Source organism: Papaver somniferum, chromosome 7 (genome assembly GCF_003573695.1).
Source record: "Papaver somniferum cultivar HN1 chromosome 7, ASM357369v1, whole genome shotgun sequence".
Lineage (NCBI taxonomy): Eukaryota > Viridiplantae > Streptophyta > Magnoliopsida > Ranunculales > Papaveraceae > Papaver > Papaver somniferum.
The window spans coordinates 41,935,978-41,943,334 of record NC_039364.1 but is presented as its reverse complement, the minus strand read 5'-3'; the positions used below and the strand labels follow the sequence as shown (position 1 = coordinate 41,943,334).

Below are 7,357 nucleotides of genomic sequence, written 5' to 3'. Positions count from 1 at the left end.
ATATGGAAACTCTTAGCTTGTCCCCCCAATATAAATATTGTTTGTACCAAATGGATATTTAAGAACAAGTCTGATGAATTTGGCACCATTGTCAGAAACAAAGATAGACTTGTCGCTCAGGGATATTCACAGATTGAAGGAATCGACTTTGACGAAACCTTTGCTCCTGTGGCACGCCTTGAGTCCATTCGATTATTATTAGCTCATGCTTTTTTCTTAAGGTTAAGCTGTTTCAAATGGGCATTAAATCTGCTTTCCTAAATGGAAACTTAAAGGAAGAATTCTATGTCGCTCAACCTAAGGGATTTGAAAAACCTGATTTTCCCGATCATGTCCTTAAGCTCAACAAGGCATTGTACGGGTTAAAATAAGCACCTCGTGCCTGGTTTGAAAAACTAAGTACTTCCCTTCTTAGGAAAGGTTTTTCAAGAGGTGGAGCTGATAAAACATTGTTTACAAAATGGTGTGGGAAAGATGTTGTAATTGCTCAAGTTTATGTAGATGATATCATCTATGGATCAACATCGGAGAAACTTGCAAAAGATTTTCAAGTCTCTCTTGGCAAGGAGTTTGAGATGAGTAATGTTGGTGAATTAAAATTCTTTTTGGGTGTACAAATTCAACAACACAAGGATGGAATTTACTTATCTCAAGAGAAATATGCAAAAAAATCTTGTTTCAAGATTCAGTCTTGATAAGTCAACTTCAAAACTTACTCCTATGCCTACCACGGGTAAACTACATAGAGATGAGAAAGGTGTAAATATGGATCAAAAAATTTACCGATCTATCATTGGAAGTCTATTGTATCTCACTACCACAAGACCTGACATTGATTTTAGTGTTGGTTGTTGTGCTAGGTTTCAGGAAAATCCGAAGGAATCTCATCTTGTCGCCACAAAGAGGATCATACCCTATATTAATCACACTGTCGGGTATGGTCTTTCCTACACTTTTGATACTAACACTGACCTTACTGCCTATTCAGATGTTGATTGGGCATGATGTATGGAAGACAAAAAAAGTATATCAGGGGGGTTCTACTATGTAGGTATGAATCTTGTAGCTTGGCATAACAAGAAACAAAATTCACAATCTATCTCAACATGTGAAGCAGAATACATTGCTGCCGGTTCATGTTGTACTCAACTCCTATGGATGAAACAAATACTTGATGATTATGGAATTGATTCCGGAATAATGAAGATCGTTTGTGATAACTCAAGTGCGATTCGCATCACTGAGAATTCTGTTGAGCACTTAAGGACTAAGCACATAGACATAAGGTACCATTTTATTTGAGATCTTTATGAAAATGGTATCATTACTATGAAATTTGTGCCTTCTGAATAACAGTTGGATGATATTCTCGCCAAACCATTAGACACTGCCACATTTCAACACCTACGGCAGTCTATTGGTGTTGTTCTAGTTCATTAGTTCTTTATAACTCTTGCCCCTGCTTTTATCTCATTCTGTTGGGCAATTGAGTTTGGAATTCCCGGAGAGGTGTTGCTTCATGTTTGCATTTGTTTCTAGTAGATGTGTTTTTGTCAAGTATCCTAGTGTTCTTTAGAAATCCTTCTTTTCTTGTAAAAGCAAGGTTGCCTTTGTTGTTCTTTTGGGAATGACATTTTATGGGGGAGAGTTCTTTTTGAACTTGTGCTTAATTGCCAAATCTTTGTGGGGAGTGCGGTTGTGGAATATTGTAGGGGTTATCTTGTATCTTTATAAACTCCTTGATGAATGCATTTAGATTCGGCTTTATGATTGCATCTAAATTAGGTGGTATGCTATTCTCTTTTGGTCATGAAGTATCTCTATGAAAATTTCATGAGGATCCCACTAGTTTTCGTACCTTTGCCAATTTATATTGACAAAAATGGGGAGAATTAATGTGTAGTTTCATACTACAAATACATATGGTTTACGGATCATTATGTAAGGGGGAGTGGTTTTCATGTTGAGATGAAGTATTGACTAAGGGGGAGTGATACATATCACCATAGTATTATTGTCAAAGTTGTGATACAATTTAACTTTGATGTTGTATAATACTCCATCCGTTTCTAAAATATAGGCTTGTTTGGTTTTCACAAAAATTAAGAAAACTAATCATTGGAGCCACTTTTCCATGTTTTTTCCTAATCTATCATTTGGTCCCCACTTATTTGTTATTAGAGAAAGAGGAGAGAGAAGTGGTCCCCTTTTTGTATTAGGAGAGAAAATGGAGAGAGAGAAGTGGTCCCTCTATGGGTATAGTAGTAAAATCATAACATTTAACTTTCCACATATGAAAACAAGCCTATTTGTTTGACATATCCAAAAAAGGAAACCTGCCTATTTTTTAGAAACGTAGGGAGTAATACTATGACACTGTATAACAATGATTGAGAGCATTTGTTTTCTCATTGTTATCGGTACGGATCTTCAACAACTATGATGCTGAGTTGGGCACGTTTAGAATCGTGGAGTACTTGGAAGTGACGAAGTTTTCGAGTCGTGATGAAGATGCTGAGTTGGACACGTTAAGATGAATAAGGTTGATATGAGAGTAATCATATAGCTAACCTCAGTTAACTATTTGTGAATGATGCGTGTCGTAACCACAACAAATTAATCAAGATATTTCCCACTAATTAACTGGTAATATAGCGGTAGTAAGAGATCGTTCCCACAGAGAGCTGTGTAATTGATAGGTTATTTATATTAGAAAAAGAAAGGAAAACACAAAGGGGTTTCGGTTTAAAGTAAATAAAAAGAATAAAACGAGAATAAGATGAAAGAGATAATCAAGGAATCCTTCGCCGTTACCAAGCGTTAATCGGATCAGTATACTTATCTATCTTCTATCAGAATCATTCATCACCAACCGTAGAATAACAGCTAGATCAGTGTTATCCCCAAAACTCCTTCTATCACTGGATATGGAAGTTCTCGACTACCAGATTCTATTCAACGAACCACCAAGTAGTAGATCACTCAAGGTGTAATCCAACCGAATGCTTTAAGCTTTGTGAATTTAGGTTGATCCCAGTAGTTGAACTCTTAGATCAAGGTCCACTTGCTGATGTCTTCACTCGCAGTTGCTCCACGGAATACCTACGCAAGGTCTCACGATTTCTACTTGTGTAGAGAGTCAATCGACGATTACTTATCTCATAACTTCTACTAGCAATAGAATAATCAATAGACTAATCTATTTGTGCACCCAAACCAATATAAGAATCATTCATAAACCCTAGATATTGAAAAGACGATCGATGATAATTAAAACTTCAAACAAACTTGTATTAACAAATCAGACTTCAGGTCTAGAATATTGAATTCATCCTTAATCAACAAAGGTTTAGCAACTCATGATTACACAATTACCCGGTTTCTCCCAAAGGGGTAAACCCTAGGTTTTTAACGAAAAACGAAAGTATAATATGAGATGTGATATGTAGAGATCCCCTCTAATTGTTGTGGAAGTCCTCTTATATAGTTTTCATGAGATCTAGGTATTAGAATCCATCCGGGACCAAGTTTCCTTGATTTGGAAGTCAAAATACGTCAAAAGGGACCCCATAGGTTTGTCTCAGTCGGCATTGTCGAATACCCCAAAGCAATGCCGAAAGTTGGGGTCGAAAATGCACCTTCTCTGCCCGAAATATGGTCACTTTTGGTATTGCTTTAGCAATGCCGAAAGTGGTGCTGTAGATTGCAGTTTTACGTCTCGACTGTTTTGGTTGTAACTTCTTCGTCCGAACTCGGAATGACCTCATTCTTTCGCCGTTCTCTTCATAACTTCTTTTGGCTTTAAACACTTGGATCTTTGGAGAACTTCACTTTATATCTCTTTTGCAGCCTTTTCCATTGACTTTGCATGATTCACCTAAATAAACAAATAAAATGGAAAACAAGAGTAATACAAGGATAATATGCAAGAAATCTAACTAAAAAAACATGGAATAATCACTAAAATCATGTGAATTATGCACTTATTAGTGAACCAACATGGTGTACACGTTTAGGTACGATTACATAAACCTAAATGAGGGGTACATTTCATTTGTGTGTAACAAGCTAAGTTCGATCTAACGGTTGAAAGATATTAGCTTGCTTGAATCAGGTTTTTCATCTAACAGTGAATATTGAATGCTTTGTTACCAAGGTAACTTGGATTGCGAACCCTGATTTGAAAACTATATAAAGGAGAACTCTAGCAACTGGGAAACCTAAACCCCACACCTCATGTGTTTACTGGTTGCATAACTAGAGTCGATTCTCCTTTAACCTTAGGTTTCTATCGAGACCATGTAGGTTAACGACTTCAAAAACTTCATTGGGATTGTGAAGCCAGACCCAACTACTTTATTTGTACACTACAAAATTACTGAGTTTTTGCCACGACCCTATTGCCACAAATTTAAGGATCCATGGCTATTGATCACATATTGCCACACCTAATTGGTACTCGTGGAAAATAGATATCTCATTTGCCACGACCTAGTGATAATTTCCCACGAGTCCAGTTTTATAAGGGATGAATCTATTGAATGGCCTCTAGTCACGACCAAGTGGGTCCGTGGGTATTATGGACATTTTGTTACGGCATGAAAGGTATCGTCGTAGCTAATCCAAGTTCACACGAACAACCCACGTTTTCCATAAATTACGAACAACCCATTGTAACTCCCCACTCTGCAGTTCCTCTCAACTCTTTTCTTCCTCTTGTTCTTCGACCATGTCTCAGATAAAAAGAGTCAAATATCTCTACAGGTAAAAGGAAATCTTACAATTAAGTTAGGGTTTGTGTAGATTTTAGTTCTTTGTTTTGATTTTCTGAACTTAGGGTTTTGTAGCAGTATTTTAGTTTATCTTCTTCAATTTAAACTGTGTCTTTGATATTCGTACAGGTTCGAGGTAAAGAAATCAAATAATTTCTTCATTTGCTGTAAGAGATCAGGGAAATGCAAGGTTAGAAAATTTACTGGTGTCGAAACTGTTTGTGAAAATCTTATTGATGAAGATAACCTCGTTTTTGGGTGAATCTAATGGGAGATTGAATGAAGAAGTTGATTTTGAAATCTTTCCAAAGGTGATAAAATTGAAATTCCTCGTGGTTTAATTGAATTCAATCATCAATTTTTCGGAGGAACTCATTTATTGGGATTTCTATTTTGTACTGATTTTTTATTGAGATTCCAATTCAATCGATTTGCTTAGTTTGTAGCCATCTAAGTTTTACCTTTAATTTACAGGTAGATATTAGTTTGGTACAAGGTGAACATCAGGTAGAAATTGAGATTCGAGGATTCCAAAACGAGACTGGTATGTATATCCACGGAGGTTTAAAGGTTCTACTATGAGGTTGCTGATGAATTATTCTTTTCTTTTTTTCAAAATTTTCTCTTTTAGTAAATGAAATTAAAATTGGTTAATCATCATTTTTTAGGTGTATTTGAAAATGCAAGCTAGCCGATACAAATACTAGGGCAGGTGTTGGTGTGTAAAGAACTTATCTACCTTTCTCTAGGATGGCTAGGAGGTTATTGTATACACTTGGTGAATTTGAAAAGTCATCTATGTTGCTCATATCAACAGTTACCTCGTCTAAGATATATTTATAGAGAATTGCCTTCCTGTAGATCTTTGACTTATGATCTTTTCGAAAAGATGGAGATTTTTTATGATATTCTTTTTCTATCTAGCCATTTCATATGCTAAAATTTAGAGATATATATTTTTTTCGTGCCAATGAAATTAGTAGTGTTCAATGGTCTAATACTTTTTAGCGTGGTTAAATTATCAATGTGGAAATCCCTGGGACTATCGATGAATCGATGCTAAAATGGTACCACACCGTTGGGAAGGAATAAAAATCATATATGTTGTCTAAATTTTTCCAAAGCTATTGGATGTGAAGTGGTAAACAATGGCACCCAAGATTTTGTTGAAGGAAAGGGTTAAATTTTGTATCCATTTCAGTCTCTCGTAATTCGATTGTATATTTGGTTTTCTTAAATTTCCTGTCACTCTATTCATTACATTGGAGTTGTTATTTTTCCAGTGACATCACTTATCTCCTTCTGGATTTTCGTTTTCAGCATGTAGTGCAGGCTGTGCTTTCACAAATTATTAAGGTATGCTGTGGTGGACTTCATGGATTCAAAGTGCATATTACTCTTGTATTTATTTTATGGATCCATATTTATTACACACTTAGCTATTGTTTATTACATCTGAAACACAAATATAACTATTGACAGGGCTTAACTTATAGAAAACACCTCAGTTGTTGGTTATTAGTTAATGCATAATATGAACCGATCACATATGTATATTTGGTGTAGGATTAAAGTTATGGAATCTGTATTACAATACAGAAAGAGGTCATCCTAAGAGTTGCAGGATGTGAATTCAATGAAACAGAATATTTTTCACATATGGCTACCAAAAGGGTCAATTACCCAAATTGGAGCTTCATTTCTGATGCCTCTTCTACTTGGTTTTCATCTAATAATATATTATTGTTATAGAATGTCATTGCAATAGTTAAAAATAACTCTGTAGCTATTATTTACCTCGTCAACCATTATTATAAAGTTTTAGACTTGATCATCTACGTGGTGAACTTCGTATGTACACCAATATGTGCATGGTTTCTTGGCAGTGTTGAAGAGATAAGGTTTATGTGTATCTTGTGTTTGTGTTGAGTTTACATTGATGTGTAACTGTATGTATTTTATGCTGTAGGTTTTGCTAAATGGCGTTGGAAGTGAATTCTGTGTCAGAAGATACTTGTTGATGGACATTGGAAGCGAAGGAATGCTACATCATTGGCATTGGAAGTGAATTCTATGTCGGAAGATACTTGTTGATGGACATTAGAAGAGAAGGAATGCTACATCATCCATTGGTTTACTCATTTTAATTTTATGTTTTAATGTAAAATTAGATTTTTCGATGCGAACTCAACAAGTCAACATTAGACTTACATTTTTATTTTTATTTAGCTTTTCCTGTTGTTTGGATGTATGAATTATGACCTTATAAATATTTGTTTGAATGAATGGTGTTTTGGAATTTCTTGTAGTTCTAAACTGTCTTTTAGCTCCATTTGAAACTAGTTAAAATAAAGAGAACAAATAGACTTATGTTAAGAGTACCGTAGAAACTAGTTGAACCAATAGACACGTATATTTACGTGGTTAATTGATGAAAACGTGTGAATATGAATCTCCTAACTAGCCACAGCTAATGCGTGGCAAATAATCTGGAACCAATAGCCATGCAGCGAAAACCGTGGCTAGAGTCGTGGAAAAAACTATTAGCCACTGGACAATTTGTTACGACAGAGTTGTCGTGGAAA

At 35.4% G+C, this 7,357-nt stretch overlaps 1 long non-coding RNA gene across 4 annotated transcripts; it reads left to right on the top strand.

The window, feature by feature from the left end:
- Nucleotides 1-4,642: 4,642 nt before the first annotated feature.
- Nucleotides 4,643-7,074, top strand: LOC113297087. Of its 4 annotated transcripts, none has more exons than XR_003333270.1 (5): nucleotides 4,643-4,764; nucleotides 4,902-4,962; nucleotides 5,247-5,316; nucleotides 6,093-6,128; nucleotides 6,742-7,074. It is a non-coding gene; the product is annotated as an uncharacterized LOC113297087 (long non-coding RNA). The 4 variants fall into 4 exon arrangements; XR_003333269.1 differs by having other exon boundaries at nucleotides 6,056-6,128; XR_003333268.1 differs by having other exon boundaries at nucleotides 4,902-5,083.
- Nucleotides 7,075-7,357: the final 283 nt, after the last annotated feature.